Raw genomic sequence first — 16,086 nt, 5'->3', positions numbered from 1 at the left:
CTTCTCTGCATAAAAGAATTTTGGGACACGACCAGATGAAGCAGAGTTGGGGTTTGTTGGGAAGAAGGTTTCACATCGACTTAAGCGTGGGACTATTCACAAGAGGAGCGCCTCAGAAAAGAATAATTCACATCTAAGTGTGAATGTGCATTTCTCAGGGAAAGCCATGCTTAAGTATCTTAGCTGTAGCTATACATGTGATTTAGTGGCTCTCAAATTCTATCTCAAAAGGTTTGCTAAAAAACAAAACAACAATAACAAAAGGCCTTCTTCTCTCTCTCTCTCTCTCTCTCTCTCTCTCTCTCTCTCTCTCTCTCTCTGTAAGTGATATTATAGGGGTAGTTCCAGAAGTGCCTTAGACAGGATTGTAATCTGACAATTTAAACCATGGGTCACAAGGGTTGGGGGCTTAAGATGTGTATCTTACTATAAATGGGGTTTCTTGTGAGATTCCTAGATAATGGGAGAGGAGAAAGGCCATATAACTTAGCCCTTAAGCATCACTGTTAAGATTCATCACTATTTTAATATTCTTTTCTGAAGCATCTCCATAGGAAAGGAATACCATCTCCATAGACAGACATCACAACAGATGTTCACACCGCTGGAACTCTTGACTCTCATCTGGTGAGAGGTTCCAAGCAGACCCCTGACTAAAACACTCTTTTTCTTCCTGGTGTCCTTCAATTTCCCCTGTCTCTCTACCCTGTTCCATTGATTACATTTTTCTGCTTCTTTGAAAGCTTATTGGTTCATTTTATTTAAGGACAAACATTGTACAAGTCAGTTATAACAGAGCATGCTGTAATCCAACACTTGGAAAGGCAAAGAAGATCTTGAGGCAAAAGGCAGCCTGGGCCGCACCAACCAAACAAACAAACAAGGAATGGACGTTGTAGATAGTCCATGGTGGAGGCTCAGAATTCTTCTATTTTCCTCTGGAAAAAAAATCCATCATTATTTTTGTTGTACATTATTTTTATTAGAAGATTTAAGCTTACATAATGAGAACCAATGGAAGATGAAAGGCATCCAGAATAAAATTGAAACTTAATAAAAATAGCTAAATGTAGAAATGTACAAAAACAGAAGAATATCTAAGCATTTCAGTGACATTGCTGATCAGAAGAGGAAAAGTATCTGGGAGTAAATTTGAAGGACATTTCCTAACAGCACGTAATCAGGAATTTAAGTACCTCATAAACGGTCAGATGCAAAGCCAATCTGATTCTTATTTTAGACAGCAGGTCGCTTAATATCCGACTTGAATAGGTGCGTGTTTGGCTTTATGGCTTCTTATTAAAGATAAATGAAAATCTGTCATGAGTCCTTCTAACTTCGAAGATTCACTCCCAAACTGTTTCCATGACAACTTATCGGGCTCTTTGAGAGTGGGCCTACAGTAAGTTGTACTGGAGTAGTTACTTAAAGTTAAGTGAATTGAAATTAAACACCCAGCTATGTAGTTACCATAGTCACAGTTCAAGTGTTCAGTGGCTCCATGCATCCGTGGATCACATGGACCAAACTGAAACTGTCCAGCTGTAGAAGATGTCTGTTATTGTGTGAAATTCTGCGGCAAAGGCTACCAACTGTTAAGTCTTTTGAAGACAGGGTGTCACTATGTAGACCAGGCTGGCCTCACAATCTTCCTGTCTCACCTTCCCATGGGATTCCTCTGGGATTACAGGTGTTTGCTACCGTGACCGGATAGCCACATATTTTTAAAGGCCAGATAGTAAATATTCCAGACTTTATGGTTCATGGAGGCCTGTTGCATCTATTCCCTCTGCCGTGGCGGCCTGAACTCCTAGCCAAATAAACATGAACTTGATCATGTTCTGATAAAACTTTACTCTTCAGCCAGGTAAGAGCCAAGGGCAGCCTACAGACCACAGCTTCAGAGAAGGGGTCAGCAAACTGTCACCAGAAGGCCACATTTCACCCATTGTCTAATTTTTGTTCTTCTAAAGAACAGTTAACTTCAGGTAGAATCCACGTGCCATGAAATCCACCCACACTGCTCAACAGTATTTAGGACATTTACATAGCTGTGCGGCCATTACACATCTAACACCATGCTTTTTGTGAATACAGTCATACAGGAACCCAGCTTTGCTCACTACCTCCTTGCCTCATCATGACGACTTTCCTGCTCCAAGGAGGGCTGAGTATTGATAACAGGGACAGCATGGTCCTGAATGTCACACATATTTACCATTTGTCTCTTGAAAGAAAATTTGCTCTAGAAGTTGTCCTTGCTCCTAAGGCAGATGTTTTCAGGGGTGTTGGCATGCTGCGGTCTCTCATCACTCCCAAGCTTACAACTCCAATGTCTGTAGCACTAAACACTACTCTCACAATGCTTCTCTTCCCCCACCTCCTGCGACAGCTACTACTTGCTGGGTGTCAGGTGTGTTGCCCACTGGAGGTACAGGACAGTCCTCAGCTACAGATGTCCAGGGGATTAATATTACTTTCTGGAGGTTTCTCTGCATGTGTTCCTCTTACAGAATGTATTGTTCTAACCCTACACATGTTCTTCAATCTTTAAGATACATGTTAAGTGACTAAGAATATTTCAAGTTTTCCACAATGGTGGCTAGTTCATTTTATAAGGTCCCTTTAATTTTGAGTGTAGAATTATTTCCTCTCTCCCTTCCTTACATTGGAAGCCTCTTGATCTGTAAGAATATTTTTGCCTTAAAATCTAATCACAAAGTTCCTCCACTTTCTCTCATTTAGATTCTGGTGCCATTTCCCATCCTGCACTTTGGCCCCTTTGATCTTTAGAGATGTGTCTTGGGTAAGAGATGACTTGGCTAAATAACTCAAACTGGTCTGACAGTCTTTGGATTTTACATAAAGACACTGGTTTGTGTTCATTTAAATGTAATCTCTAACATATTTTGTTTCTGCATCTTAATTTGTCTTTCATAAATATCCAACATTCGATTGTTTTTGCTTACTCTGATCCTTTATTTTTCTGTGCTAGTTGGGAAACTATATATTTAATTCTCTCCTCCTAGAACTCATTCCAGAATGTTAGTGGGTATACTGATCATATTTTAAATACAGCAAATAAGTTCATATTCCTTCTTTATATTAAAGGAACTTGGAGTCCTTTAATCCTTCTGTCCTTCCAAGTTCATTCTTGGTGCTCTGTATATCATTATCTTTTTCCCTCAAAAGAACATATTGTCATTGGTTTTTTTTTTTTTTTTTTTTTTTGGTTTGCTCATATATTGGCCACTCTCTGAGCTCAATATGTCATCTCTCATCACAACAGCAGTAAAAGAGTTACATTCCTCCATCTGAGACAAAGTCTTCTACTTTCATCTGACGCGTCCATTTGACCCGACTGTTCAGAGTCAGCTAACGTTTGTGCTGTCATTTTACATGCTTCACCAGGCCATATCTGAGTGTGCACTCCTTTCTCTTCATAAAAAGAATCCTGCCTGGATTCCCTAGCATTCCTAAATCTGAGTAGAGTCTCATTCATTCTGAAAACTTCCTCTTGGGCTCTGTAATAAACTTCCATCTTTCTGTCTTCCACTTTCCCAATTCTTTCTTTAGCTGTGCTATTCTTACACTATCAGCTGAGATTTATTAAAACAAAACAAAAAATAAAACAAAACCAACTTCAGTTTTCATATGTTTTCATTTCTAGAAGTTCTAGTTTGATCTTTGATGCATTATCCTTGATAACTTCAATATTATATTATTTGTTTATATTGATAGGCCTTACTGTGTGCCAAGTGGCATGCTCCCCCTCCCCACGAGTTTGTATTAGAATCCTAAGTCCTTCAGGATGAGGCTGAATGTGAAGTCTTGAGGAGAATCGTCAAATGAAAAAGTGGACTCTCACCCAGTGTTTTGTCTTCCTAGTAGAGATGGAGATGAGCATGTAAGCAGAGAGAGGCAAGAGTGTGAAGCCACAGAGGAAAAGGAGGTGTCTCGGGAACAAGAAGAGAAGCCTTACAAAACAAGGACTCTGCCAACACTGGTCTTGAACTTCCGGCCTCCACAGGTGTTTGTCCTTCAGCCCACCCAGTCTGAGAGTCCCTAACATAAATTAAAAATTTAAACATAAATCAATAATACTTATTTTCTGTCCTTTGGCTAGCAATACAACCTCAGAAACCTCCAGAAACTGAGCGTTGTGTTTGCGTTTTCAACTGTGTCTATGGGTGGAGCCTGGCATCTTTATGAGTCTGTGTTCACACTGTGAGTTCATTTGTTTAAAGGTCTTTGTTCTTGGAAATGATTAGAAACGAAGGAAAGAATTTGATTTTCTTAAGTCTGTGATTCTAGGGCCACTTCCAACCCAGCAGCATTGTAGACCAATTCTTAGCCTCAGGTTTAGGCCACTGGTTAGGGAGTATGACCTGCAATTAGTGGCCTTCTGCACAATGAAGGCAGATATATTGTCCCATTGCTCAACGCTAAGGTTGGAAAAAGGCAATTGTGTTTCGTGTCTAGGTTGGTGGTAGTAACAGTGGGTTACTAGCAACAGCTGTGAAGCAGAGTCTGTATGTCATTGATTCTCACAGGAAAACACAACCCCCTGGAGTCCCAGGTCTGTGCAACAACCTTCGGTTAGCTCTGTATTATTGAAGTCTCTATTTTTTTGTTTTGTTTTGGATTGGTTTAGTTTGGTTTTTGTTATTGTTATGTTTGTTTGGGTTTGTTGTTGTTGTTTCTCTGCAGCATGGCCACTGGAGTGTGACAACTGCCATCAGGACAAAAGATAGATTTACTGTTTCAAAGACAAGTCCAGAAGGAGAGGTTGTTTTTAACACGGACCCTCTGTCCCTTTCTCCAGAAGAGTGAGTCTTGTCTCCTAGGAGCAGCTCATTGTTGCTTTGATTGCTGTCTGCTACCTTCCTGGCCAGTGAGACAGATCTCTGAGGAGAGCTAGGCACAGAAGGGAAGCACTTTCTCAAAGTCAGCTCCAGACGCCCCAGCAATTTAGCAAAGGAAAGCGATATCCACAGAGCCGCTAGTGCCTGAGCTCACACACCAGCACAGCCACAGGGTGCTTTGGAAACCATGGGTTCCCACCATCTTCTCTCCATTCACTCCCTCTGGTTCCCACACACCCTTCTGGAACAATAAATAGAAGAGCCATCTGCTTGGGAAGTTGGTTATTTTTTTTTAAACTCTCCTTTTTCAGAAAGTACTAGAAATAGAGGCCAGATTCAAAGATCTACATCATATAAAGCTATATGGAAACAGGGCCAGGGTTCTCACCACCTTCCTGAAGGAAAGCCTTCCAACTCTAATTGTGGGCATTATTTTATTTCAAAAAGCCGAGACAGGGAACGAAGTGGATCTCCAGCCTGGAGGCATTTGGAAACGTCACACGAGACAGGTGGCTGGGGGAAAGAAACCATAAGCTCACCTGCATCGCTTTGGCTTTTCTGCAAGCAGAGTTGGCCCGTTGGCAAGGCTGCTCTCCCAGAATCTACAGCATCCAGCACAGAGTGAAAGGGGCCATGAACATTCACGAGTCAGTGAGCCCGAAGCAAAGAGCTACTCCATCTGACTATTGTCTGGTTTCATGCAGAGCCCCCGGTGAGCTTCCCACTTTTGATTTTGTTTGTTTGTTTGTTGGTTTGTGCTGTCAACACAAATCGCAGCTCTCTCCTGAAAGGGAAAATAAAAGACAGTTTATTCTGGAGCTGAATTTGAGGGGTCATGGTCCAGGAAGCACGGGGCTAGCATAGCCCAGGTTCCATGCCCCCATGTGGAAGCAGTTTCATGAGGTTTTTAGAGCGGCAAAACAAAGGGGGCCACACATCAAGTCAACCTTAAAATGCATTAATGGAAACTCCAGAGAGGAAGTCACAGCAAGACGGGGGACTCTCTCCCATAGGCCCCGGATGCTATCCGATGACGTTCCCAGTTGGGGGAAGCTAGTGATCTGCTAAGGCAACAGTTTCCAAAAGATGTTCATCTATCAGTCCCAGGACGTTAGCTCTGACCCAGAGGTAGGCGAGGAACGGTTGTTTGGGGACTAAAGCCAGGCAGAGACAAAGTAGTTAGACTCTGGGACCGCAACATCCCAACGTCACCGCATCACTTAGGTTCCAATTAGTCATTCGGTCTTTGCAGACACAGCTGCTTTCCAGGAATCCTTGTGTACAGTGTTCAGATGGAACCCAGGGTCGCACGCAAGCACACTCATATCAAGCCACCATACCTCCAGCCAGTGATTTGCTTTGTATTCTCTTTCTTTGCAGCTAGACTTGTCCAGAAACACCAAGCAACTGTGTGACCCCAAGATAAAGGAGTCCTCTCAGTTAGGGTCTTTGTTGACCAAAGTGGTTTACGAAGGTTAAAGAATAAAGAGAACACACAGGCAGGGCCTTATTGACACACCCGTTGGCCTTCATCATTAGCCATTGTTGGCAGCAGCTCTTGGGCAGCCTGAGGCAATAACACACACATCTCCAAATTCAAAATCAGATCCACAAAAGCCTTGGAATCTGAGCATTCATAGGCCTACCTGTAGCTAGTCTTTCCCTGCCCTGTCAGTCAGCTCCCAAATAAATGACACAGAGACTTCTTATTAATTATGCAAGCTCAGCCGATAGCTTATGCTTGTTCCTTAATCTATTTTTATTCATCTACATATTGCCACATGACCCGTGGCTTTTACCCCTTTTGCTGTATGTCTGCTCCCTCTGTGGGAACTGGCGACTCCCAGTTCTTCTTCCCAGCGTTCTTTCTGCCCCCCAAAATCCTGCCTAGCTATTTGCCATTTAGCTTTTTATTAAATCAATCCGAGTGACACTTTGCAGTATACAAAAGGATTATTCCACAACACCCACCAAAAGGTAGGCCCACTCTTTGTTTCCAGCCTTGCCATGCCCTATATTTTCAACATGGTAAATCTGGCCGGTAAATTCTACTTGTTTGCAGGTGGTTGAAAAATGAAAAGGATTTGGAAAGTATGAAGGAGAGGAAGGACCAGTCAATGCTCAGGGGAATGTTTAAGAAAATACAGTTCTTTTTGTCTTGATGAGGGGGGTTGCTTCACAGTCAACCTTCAGGTAACATAGTTCTATGACTACAAAACACCTGTCACTTACTCTAAAAAAGTAACTACGGATAGGGGTGGAGAAGCAGATTCATCTGTAAAGTGCCACACAAGCATGAAGAGCTGAGTTCAATCCCCAGAATCCATGAGAAAAAGCCAGGCATGGTGGCATGCATGTTTGTAATTCTAGAGGTTGTAGAAATAGAGACAAGAAGATCCCTTGGGCTAACTGGTCAACCTGGCTGCTTGATGGGCTGCAGCCCAGTGAGAGACCCTGTCTCAAACAACAAGGTGGATGGCGCCTGAGGAACAACACCCAAGGTTGTCTTCTGACCGCCACATAATCGTGTATACATAAGCACCCACACACGTACATGCACATGCACACACAATTCCTGAGAAACACAATAAAAGATAAAGGAATAAAAAGTTCCCTTTCTGAAATTTACACACACACACAAACGATATTCCAGACCATTCTGAAGAATATTTGGATCTAATTGAAGGAGCAAGGTACCAACAATCGAACCAGAGCTTGAAAGTCTGTAAATGAATGGGTGAAGCCTGAGCCTTCCAGATCTAAAGGTGAGAGGATGTTATGGAACTCAAACCAGAGAGCTAAATATGAGCAGTTGAATTTACATTCCCAGGGATACAAGGGAAAGGACTATGTCTACACTGTATTCAAAGGTTGACCCATCTATGAAGGGTTAATGACCTAACACAATGAACCTCCAACAAACTGAGAAACTCCCAACTCAGCACACCTGCCTAACAAGGAAACCAGCATAGTGAAGAGAACATCTGCTGTATTATTAAGCCTTGAAACTACAAAGAACACATCTGCAGAGAACCTCCCCCACCAAAATTCCATCTCCTGCCCTAGGAAGGCCAAGGTCCCTGCACCTGTGCGCACAATAGCCTCCTCTGCAGGGAGCCTGTGACCTTCCTCATTCTGATGAATGGACAATGCGTTCTTTAAAGGTTGAGCTCCTCTTCATTTACCCATCACCTACATCAATTTCAATCTCGAGATCTCCATCTGGATTATTCCCCAAGGATTTGAGAGCTTAGTTCTCAGCTGACAGTTTCACCGGAAGATGGCAGACACTCTAGCGGATAGCGCCTCCGTGCAGGACAAATGCCACTCAGGTAGGACTTGGAGCGAAAAGGCGAATTGTGTACCCAGGCCTAGTGTGTTTTATCATGCCTGCTCCCATCTCTCTCCTTCTTTTTCTTCCCACTTCCTGGGTGCCACGTACTCTGTCTTACTACAGGCTCCAAGCCACACAGTCAGCTAACCGTGACCTGAAACCGTGAGCTAAACCAAACTCTCCAAGCTAATTTTCTCAGATTTTTTTCATGCCGCAGTGTAAAACTGATTAATGTAGTAGCAAGGGTGGATGAAGTGGACGACACAGTTAAGAAGAGAGTAAGATTCCCCCCTACCCGAGTCTCCTTATCACAATAAATGGAAAAGGAAAAAAGTTAAAATATATTGTCCCTTAAAGCAAAGAATGCAGCATTTATGGGGCGGGGCAGGGGGGCACTAGACAATGATAATTATGAATAAATTTGAAAGCCGTACTTCATAACCTGAGGATATGATTAAATCAACACATAGAGGAAAGTTGTTATGCTCAAGAGTTTAGCATTAATAAATAAAACCAATCAAAATAATGCATTAATTATTCAACTCAAGGAATGTGTATAAATATACAAGGTAATTATGGACAGAAAAAGGAAAAAACAAGTAATAATGGGAGTTGAAGCAAACTTTAGAGCTATATATTCGGTACACAAATAAATCTGAGATCTGGTGCTATTAAATAAAATAAAGTATTGATATTTTATTGTATTTAATAAAAAATATATTTAATGGGGGAAGAAGCATGAATATTACCATGTTCATGTGGAGGTCAGGGGACAACTTGAGAGAATTAGTTCTAGCCTTCCAAAATCTGGGTTCCAAGGATCAAACTCAGGTTATCATGTTTGGTGGCACATGCCATCACCCAGTGAGCCGTCTTCCTGGCCTAAACTATTACTATTCATGTGTTGAACGGAAGATAAAATACACATATACAAAATTAGGAAGAGGGAGAATGAGAAATAGCACCAAGACAGAGGGAAACAAAGCTAAGTAAAATAAAGTCAGTGTGATAGCCCAAGAGCCAGCTGTGAAACTGAGAAATCGTTTAACTGCGATTTCTCGGTCCACACAATTTCACAAGTATAGCCTTAGATTAAAAATTGTGACGCTGGACTGGAGAGGTGGTTCGGCCATTAAAGGCTAGGCTACAACCAAAAGAAAAAAAAAAGAAAAAGAAAAAGAAAAGAAAATGGAAAAGGAAAAGAAAAGAAATAATACTTTTTTTAATTTTTTTCCAAAGAAAATTCAAGTGTTTTCATTTTTAATGAAGCTGATAGGAAACAATAGTCAGTAGTGGTGGTATTATTGCTCATAAAATGGCAGAATTTGTAAAAATGGCAGATTCACTTTATTAATGGATCTAACACACATACACAAGTAGCTAGGATAAATATTAGTTAGTTGCCTTTACTAAAGTTGTCTTTACTAATCTCCGAGGTGTCTACTCTAGGTCTAGGTGTCTTTAGGTAGGTTTGGGAGGGAAAACGGACACACATCCTAAGAGCTCCTTGACCACTGAGAGAAAAATGGCCATTAGAGAAAAACAAAAGCAAAAATATCTCAACAGCACAGAAAAGCATCATGGGAAATCAAGTGTTGGTTATGTGTGATTTTTGTTGTTGTTGGTTTTGGTGCCAAACATTAGTACTATAAGGTAAGAGTCTTAATCAATGTTCAAAACTAGGTTGCAGATAAGTGGATTTTCCAGCTCACTGGAAAACGGGAGCCAGAAACTGCTCACTGACATTGACCATTGCCTGCGACCTCCAGTCAAGGACAGTGGCTTTTTTGTAAAAGTCAATGTTCAACTCAGACGAGTGCATGAGTCAGAGTTTTTGTCACCGAGACAAATGCAAGATAGAACAACTTAAAGGAAGGAAAGGTTTAGTTTGTCTCACAGTGCCCGAGGTTTCAGTCCATGGTCAACTTGTTCTGTTATCCGCCTGCGGTGAGACAGAACACCACGGTGGCAAGATCATACAGTGGAACCAAGTTGCTGATCTCGTGGCAACCCAGAAGCAGAGGAGGGACAGAGGAGCCCACAGTAGGATACGCCCTTCAAAGGCCTGCCCCAGTGATCCATTTCCACCAACCAGGCTTCCGCTCCCAACAACGCCATCTCATTGTGAATCCATCAAGGGGTTCACCCAGGAGACTGTGGCAGAGACACTTAAAGATGTCTTCACTCATCTCCGAGGTGTCTCTCAGTCCAATCAAATGGACAACCACGATTCACTAGCAGTTATGCTTCAGGATGAGGCTATGAGCCTGTAATTGAAAGTCTGCATCCTTTCCAGAGTACCACTAGATCAAAGAGAACCACGGGGACCTAAGCAGATGAGATGAAATGAACAGGAAGCTAGTTACAGGGTAGAGAGGGCACCAGGATGGGTTAGCGTCTTCAGAACAAAACTGGAGATTGTGGGGCCAGCAAGATGGCTCAGCATGTAAAGGCACCAGCTGGACAAGCCTGGTGACCTGAGTTTGATTCCCAGAACCTACCTGGAGGAAGAAAGAGGGAACCAACTCCAGAAGAAGGAGAGAACCAACTCCATACACACACACACACACACACCCCAAGTCATGCAAGCCCCCACCCTCACCCCATAACACATGTCATGCTCACACATAATATTTTTTTAAACCACCTAGAGATTGTTAGGGAGAAGAGAAGACAGCAGCAAAGAGAAGGGCTGTGACATCCTTGGAGTGGAACATGGGCAGCAAAGAATCCCAGTCCTGGCTGGCAGTTGCTGGCAAAGCGTGCACAGATTAGAACTAAAGTCATAAAACATCTCAGTAGCTGGCTGTGCACTGCTTAATCCTCTTAAGCAAGCAGGCATTTCTCACCAGACCTTGGACAGGGGCCCCTGCTGATGCCGGCCAACTTTCGGAATTAGAGTCAGTATTCCACAAAGACCAGAAAATAAGCACCTGAGTTGGTCTGTGAGGTGTGAAAAGTCACTTGGCTAATGACACAGGTCTTCCATGTCACCTAGCCAAGCACCAAGGGATGCAGAACAATCCATCTTCGGAGTAAGTACCATGTGTCACCTCTTCAGAGCTGAGGAAGGAGTTGGCACGGTGGCTCAGCCAGGAAAGGGGCCCACTACCTAGCCTGATGACCTGAGTTTGAGCTTTGACACCCTCATGGGGGAAGGAGAGAACCACCTTTATCATTATCTTCTGATCTCCACAAGCACGCTGTGATGTGCACCAACCCCTCCCCCAACAGCCCCAATAAGCATACATACACATATAAGTAGATAAATGTTTGATTTTTTTAAATGAAAAAGGGAAGGAAGAATAGTAACTAAAACTTTTCTTCCACTCAGTCTCCCAGGGTGACTGGGCTCCGAGGGGACGTGAAGGAGACAGAGAGTCATTCTAGAACATGATCTGTGGGAGTTTGAAGCTGACCTGCCGTGTTGGAGGAAACTCAGAAGCTGGACTTATCCAGAGAAACTGTCCCTTATGGAGGAAGCCCTGCACCCACTGCAGGTTACCACGTGACTGCGGAGCTGTAAGAGAGAATAGAAACTGATGGGACAAGACTCTCAGTGGATAGAGCATTAAGACCATTCTCTGGATAATTTCTGTCCTAACTGGTTGTGAAAGGAAGCAATAAGGATCAACCTTTCGTTGGGTTGGGATCTCAGAGGTGCTAAGATTGGTTTGTTTCTCTTATAAGTGTGGGTTCCCTTGTGACCAAATGGTTTCATTATCCACATTAGATTCTGGATTTGCAATACAAAAAGGCATAAAACCATCCCAGCTAAACAGATGCAATGTCTCATACACAGAGCTTTCTGGGTTTTGAATAGCCAACCTTTTTAAAAAGTAGAAGAAAAACTAATTTTAATAATATATTTTACTTGGCCAAAATATTGTCATTCCAACATATAACTAACCTAAAAACATAATTTTGACTTGTTGAGACAGCATCTCACTGTGTTACTCTGCCTGGTCTCAAACTCAGAGATCCACCTGCCTCTGCCTCCTGAGGGCTGGACTAAAGGAGTGTGCCACCACCCCTTATTTCTGCCCGTATGTCTTTAAAACTGAGTGTGTTCTTAATTCAAAGTAATTACTTTGGGAGCTTGTATTAATTTTCCATTCTAGTGATAAAATACTGAGATTAAACCAATTTAGAATGAGTTTATTTGGGCTCGTAATTTCAAAGGTCCCAGTCTGTGGTCACTTGGTGCTATGATTTGGGGGTTTGAGGTGGGCCATGTACCATGACAGAAGGAAACCTGTCACCTCTTTACAAAGAAAAAGTTCCTAAGGCAGCGGTTCTCAATCTGTGGGTCACAACTCCCACAGGGTCACATATCAGATGTTTACATTATGAATCGTAACAGTAGCAAAATTATAGTTATGAAGTAGCAACAAAAATAATTTTATGATTGGAGGTCACTACAACCTAAGGAACTATATTTAAGGGCCACAGCATTAGGAAGGTTGAGAATCACTGGTAGAGTCCCAGCTTCGACAACCATACTTCCTCTAATTAAGCCCCACCTCCAAAGGGCTCTACCTATCACTCCCATTGGCACCCCTAGCTTTGGGGGACAGTCTAGATTCAAAACACAGGGAGTCTGATGGCCGTCACTTTAGACACCGTCCTGTGAGTGAAAGAGGTTATGTAGATCATGGAGTCTGGGCTTCAGAAAGAAGACTTCAGTTGCATTGGGTTTTTGAAAACCTAGGAACTTAGAAATGTATACCCTGTCTTGCATTCCAAAATAGTGGATGAGACCCACAGGGGAGACCCAGGAGCCTCACTAATAGGCAGTGACAATTTCTCTCCTTCTTTGGGGTTCTGGTTAATTGAGATTACTGTGCCCTGTTCCCACCTCCACAGGCCAAATCAAATACCTGAGCCCTGACAGTTTGGCCCAAGCCAAACTGAGTCAACTCAAATTCTCCTACCCTCTCCAACAGTCGTTGAAAGATTTCTCTTCTGCACTCAGAAGGCACCATGAAGCAAGGAAAGAATTAAGCCATTATCCCCCCGGGGCTCAGGACTGTGCCCTTGGCAAAGTGGCTTTGCTATCAGCTTCAAACTGCAGGTCAAAGGTGCTCCCCACCAAGGCTGGCTCCAGTTCTGACCCAGATGTACCAGCCGCCTCATCTGAAGGATACGGCACAGTACAGAGTGGGATGTAGCTGGCTCAGCTGGGATACTCTTGGCTCCAAGGCCTGGCCGGTGTGGTTGACAGCGACGAAGTCATGCTCAGCCCGAGACCCACTAACCCCAGCCTCTAATCTTTAGTGGAGAACTTGTGATTTCGTGTCCACACTTCCAGATCCACAGGCACTCTGAGTAGGTACCGTATTATTACTTTCCCTGTGACTAGGACCAAATATCTGATAATGAAAGCAACTTCAGGGAGGGGTTTAGTTTAACTCACGGTTTTAGATAGCACAGGCCATCATCAGTGGGATGTCACGGTAGAGTTCATTCTTGGCAGCAGTCTGGGCCTGGAACTCTGTCTATCACAGCAGATCAGGAAGCAATGAGAGAACACTCTCAGCTGTAACGTTTTCCTTTCCTTCTTATTCAGCCCAGGACCCAAGTCTGGGGGATCGCACCGCCCAAATTCCTCCTTAGCTCAACCTCTCTCAAAGTAACCTCAGGGTCACACCCTGAGATTATTCCAAATAATAATGAAGATTCACCATCACTGTCACCAACCTTGGCTTCTTGCTGACCCTTTAGGTTTTCCTGGTTCCACAGCGTCTCGGGTGTGGGTAACTGTTTCCGTCACATGGACCCCGGAAACCTTCCCACTTCACACCAGACATGCTTGCCCTGCCCACCTCCGTTTTTAAAAATATGCTTTTAAAGATTTATCTTTATTTTATATGCATGGCTGTTTTCTGCCTGCGTGTATGCATACACACTGCATGCGTACCTGATGCCTTCGGAGTCCAGAAGAAGGCAATGAATTCCCTGGAACAGGAATTACAGACAGTTGTGAGCTGCTGTGTGGGTGCTGGAAACTGAACCTGGATCCTCTTGAAGAGCAGCCCGTGCTCTTAACTGGTGGGCTGTTTGTCCAGCTCTGACCTCTCTTAAAGGACCTTTTGCTGCATTGAGACCTAGGGATAATCCAGTCTCCCAGGTCCTATGAAATCCTTTTGTTTCAAAGATCAAATGGGATCTTACTCGGGCCTCCTCAGGCCTGATTTCTCCATCGTCCTGGGTCTCCGGCTTCTCATACTCTTCCTTCATGAGTCCCCAACTAGTTCCTTCCATCTATATTCACTTTTTCAAAGGCCCTGGGGCTGACCTCAGACATTATGTAGATGAGGGTGATCTTGAACTTTTTCTGATCCTCACGTCTCTAGGGTCAGAGTTTGTTGGCAATCTTGTGCCCTCTCCCCCTAATTTTACTAACAGACAAGCAATCAGAGCCAAGGAAGTGGATGGAATAACTTGCTCCCAATCACAGGAGACATTTGAACATCTGACTATGACAGAAAGGAACGGGGCATGTACCCAGGACGGCAAGCGGCCCACCAGCACGCCATGCAGCCTTGCTCAGAGAGAACTGGCTGCCTGGCTGTGACGAGCTGGAGGGAGCAAAGGGTGCGGGTCGCTCCACAGGCAAATACCCACTCCCCTTCTGGAGCTTACATCATTGACTTGGGCTCTAGCTCCCACCGAAAGCAGCATGTCGTGTTGCATGGGTTTGTACAATAGCTATATTCCTCGAGAGGAAAGAAGAGCGCTAATCCCAGTACTTATGAGGCAAAGACAGAGTTCTACTATTACCTACATTCCTTAAAAAATCCACTGGTTTTCCTTAAGAATATGTTCAGCCTCGACCAAAGCAGCATTTTTAAAAAACCAAAAAACAAAAACAAAAAAAGGAAACTGTCCTTGAACATTGAAGAAGTAATGTCCCTAGTGTCCACTAGGGGGCGATCGGACCGCAGTCCCCGAATCAGGCCCAGAAGGAGCCGTGAGTGAACAGGAAATAGAGCAAATGAAATCCGTGGTTTTACGCTGCAGTGTGACTTCCAACAAGAATCACACCCCTCTTCTGAGCGTTAGCTTTTCTACGACTCAGTGGTTAGGTTTCCACTCTGGTGTCGTCAGGGTTGATGCTACAGCTCCCCCGTTTGTGATCCAAATGCTTTCTTCTCTACCACACAGGACGTTTTCACTCCATTTCTGTTACCGAATTGCCCCCGATACTCACTTGCTGATGGCATCAGTCTGGGCCCTGCAAAACGGCGAACAAGTAGATGGCTTCTTGCTCGTAGTGTGGGCAGGTACAGCATCCCTTTCACACCCACTGTCTAATACAGCTGCCGCCAGCTGTGCCCTCAGCATCGTTAGGACCAGCCAGAGACACCAGATCTGCGGTACTGTAGTCCCTTTGCTGGATCACTCTTTATCACTGAAGGAAGTCAGAGCAGGAACTCAAACAGGGCAGGAACCCAGAGGCAGGAGCTGATGCAGAGGCCATGGAGAGGAGCTGTTTACTGGCTTGCTCCTCATGGCTTGTTCAGCCTGCTTTCTTACAGAACCCAGGACCCACCAGGCCAAGGATGGCACCGCCCACAATGGGCTTTACTCTTCTCCACCAATCACTTATTAAGAAAATGCCTTACAGCCTGGTCTAATGGAAGCATTTTCTCAGTTGAGGTTCCCTCTTTCAGATAACTCTTGTGTGTGTGGATGTGTGTGTGTGTGTGTGTGTGTGTGTGTGTGTGTGTGTGTGTGTGTGTGTGTGTGTCAAAATGACGGAAGACTAGCCAGCACAACACGGTTTTTAGATAAAAACTCAGAAATAGAAGTAGAAACATCATAGGCACATAGAATTTGTCCAGGCTGTTACTCTTTTGGTCAAGCATCTCTCTGTACTGTCTG

General features: G+C 43.8%; 1 long non-coding RNA gene across 1 annotated transcript; it reads right to left on the bottom strand.

Annotated features, from left to right (window-relative positions):
* Positions 1-760: 760 nt before the first annotated feature.
* LOC128119379 (uncharacterized) lies at positions 761-15,697 on the bottom strand. Its single transcript, XR_008221522.1, has 3 exons — positions 14,120-15,697; positions 5,405-5,649; positions 761-938 (listed from the first exon to the last, which is right to left on the bottom strand). It is a non-coding gene; the product is annotated as an uncharacterized LOC128119379 (long non-coding RNA).
* Between the last annotated feature and the right edge of the window lie 389 nt (positions 15,698-16,086).

The sequence above is a fragment of the Peromyscus californicus genome, unplaced genomic scaffold (assembly GCF_007827085.1).
Source record: "Peromyscus californicus insignis strain IS unplaced genomic scaffold, ASM782708v3 Scaffold_23__1_contigs__length_62951481, whole genome shotgun sequence".
Lineage (NCBI taxonomy): Eukaryota > Metazoa > Chordata > Mammalia > Rodentia > Cricetidae > Peromyscus > Peromyscus californicus.
Note: the sequence above shows the minus strand (reverse complement) of the source record. Positions and strands in the feature narration are given on the sequence as shown.